We start from the raw sequence: 3,224 nt of genomic DNA, 5'->3' as shown, positions 1-3,224 counted from the left end.
TTAGAAACTTTTTTCTTGATGGAATGTTCTTTGTTTAACGATCCCTCTGAATATCTACATTGCACCTCACTGACTGGTACCTTAAGATAACATTGTTATGGTTTGTTTCAGCTGACAGTTTTTTTGCTCATTATTCCCTTTACCTTAGTTTTAATTGGTATGCTTGAACCAATTTTTCTCTCCCTCTAGTTGAATCTAAAATTCAATCATATCATGATCAATGTAACCAACTGATTCCTTCAACATGAGATTATGAAATCATCCTTCTTGTTGCATGATACCATTTCAACAATAGACTAATCTCTGGTTGGTCCCAGGACACACTGCTACTTAATATGACCACCTACTCCTTCAAATCAATGCTAGCTACCAGCACACCAATAACATCAGCTTCAATCCCCTGAATTTACTTCCCTCTAGCCCAATTTTGTACACTCCTTCACCTGCTATTTCACATGCTTTTTGTTTTATTGTTGCATACTGACATTAACTAGCCCACTACACACCAGCACACCTTTGGGATGTAAAAGGAAAACTGGAGCACCTGACAGAAATCCACACTATCTCAGGCAGAATTTGCAACCTCAACATAAACTGCACTCAAGGTCAGAATCAAACCTTAGCCCTTTTATCTTTGCGACAGCAGCACTAATTGCTGCACGGTTATAACCATATAATAACCATATAACTATTACAGCACGGAAACAGGCCATCTCGACCCTTCTAGTCCGTGCCGAACACATAATCTCCCCTAGTCCCATATACCTGCGCTCAGACCATAACCCTCCATTCCTTTCCCATCCATATAACTATCCAATTTATTTTTAAATGATAAAAACGAACCTGCCTCCACCACCTTCACTGGAAGCTCATTCCACACAGCTACCACTCTCTGAGTAAAGAAGTTTCCCCTCCTGTTACCCCTAAACTTCAGTTCCTTAATTCTCAAGTCATGTCCCCTTGTTTGAATCTTCCCTACTCTCAGTGGGAAAAGCTTTTCCACGTCAACTCTGTCTATCCCTCTCATCATTTTAAAAACCTCTATCAAGTCCCCCCTTAACCTTCTGCGCTCCAAAGAATAAAGCCCTAACTTGTTCAACCTTTCTCTGTAACTTAGTTGCTGAAACCCAGGCAACATTCTAGTAAATCTCCTCTGTACTCTCTCTATTTTGTTGACATCCTTCCTATAATTAGGCGACCAAAATTGTACACCATACTCCAGAATTGGCCTCACCAATGCCTTGTACAATTTTAACATTACATCCCAACTTCTATACTCAATGCTCTGATTTATAAAAGCCAGCACACCAAAAGCTTTCTTTACCACCCTATCTACATGAGATTCCACTTTCAGGGAACTGTGCACAGTTATTCCCAGATCCCTCTGTTCACCTACATTCTTCAATTCCCTACCATTTACCATGTACGTCCTATTTTGATTTGTCCTGCCAAGATGTAGCACCTCACACTTATCAGCATTAAACTCCATCTGCCATCTTTCAGCCCACTCTTCCAACTGGCATAAATCTCTCTGTAGACTTTGAAACTCTACTTCATTACCCGCAACCCCACCTATCTTAGTATCATCTGCATACATACTAATCCAATTTACCACACCATCGTCCAGATCATTGATGTACATGACAAACAACAGTGGACCCAACACAGATCCCTGTGGCACCCCACCCGTCACTGGCCTCCAACCTGACAAACAACCATCCACCATTACTCTCTGGCATCTCCCATTCAGCCACTGTTGAATCCATCTTGCTACTCCACCATTAATACCCAACCATTGAACCTTCTTAACCAACCTTCCATGAGGAACCTTGTCAAAGGCCTTACTGAAGTCCATATACACAACATCCACTGCTTTACCCTCATCTATTTCCCGAGTAACATCTTCAAAAAATTCAAGAAGATTAGTTAAACATTACCTTCCAGGCACAAATCCATGTTGACTGTTCCTAATCAGACCCTGTTTATCCAGATGCTTATATATATTATCTCTAAGTATTCTTTCCATTAATTTGCCCACCACTGACGTCAAACTAACAGGTCTATAATTGCTAGGTTTACTCTTAGACCCCTTTTTAAACAATGGAACAACATGCGCAGTACGCCAATCCTCCGGCACTATTCCCGTTTCTAATGACATTTGATATATTTCTGCCATAGCCCCTGCTATTTCTACACTAACTTCCCTCAATGTCCTAGGGAATATCCTGTCCGGACCTGGAGACTTATCCACTTTCATATTTCTCAAAAGTGTCAGTACTTCCTCTTCTTTGATCCTCATAGTTTCCATAGCTACTCTACTTGTTTCCCTTACCTCACATAATTCAATATCCTTCTCCTTGGTGAATACCGAAGAAAAGAAACTGTTCAATATCTTCCCCCATCTCTTTTGGCTCTGCAGATAGTTGGCCACTCTGAATCTCTAATGGACCAATTTTATCCCTCGTTATCCTTAAGAACACGGTTATGTTCAAGTCAAGCGTTAAGAGAGTCTGCCATATGTGCTTGCAATAAATCAATGAAATTCTTACATCCTGCAGGTTTACAGACACATTAGTGCAATTACACACAAATACATATACAATAAGACTAAGTGGGACCCGTTGGGTCCCATGGTCACACGGGAGGGCTGGTCCCCCAACGCAATATACCGCCTCTCCACCAATTCCAATATTGGTGGCCAGTGGGGGGGGGGTTTCTGGAGTGCTGGTATGGGTGTTGTTGGCTGAAGGGACTGGTCTCCAGAGGGCTAGTATGGACATTGTGGGCCAAATGGATTCTTGGGGTGGCAGCTCAGTCCCTCAAGCCTGATGAGCTGGCAGCTCACTCATGGCTATTCCTTGAAATTCCATTTCAAGCAGGGTGCAAGGCCACCAAATTCAAATGTAGTTTCCTACCATTTCAAGCAGGGTGCAAGGCCACCAAATTCAAGTGCAGTTTCTTACCACTTCAAGCAGGGTGCAAGGCCACTAAATTCAAGTGCAGTTTCATACCACTTCAAGCAGGGTGCAAGGCCACCAAATTCAGGTGCTGTTTCCTACCACTTCAAGCAGGGTGCAAGGCCACCAAATTCAAGTGCAGTTTCATACCATTTCAAGCAGGGTGCAAGGCCAGCAAATCAAATGCAGTTTCATATCATTTAATGCAGGGTGCAAGGCCACCAAATTCAAATGCACTTCCATACCATTTCAAGCAGGGTGAAACCA

The sequence above is a fragment of the Amblyraja radiata genome, chromosome 1 (assembly GCF_010909765.2).
Source record: "Amblyraja radiata isolate CabotCenter1 chromosome 1, sAmbRad1.1.pri, whole genome shotgun sequence".
NCBI lineage: Eukaryota > Metazoa > Chordata > Chondrichthyes > Rajiformes > Rajidae > Amblyraja > Amblyraja radiata.
Note: the sequence above shows the minus strand (reverse complement) of the source record.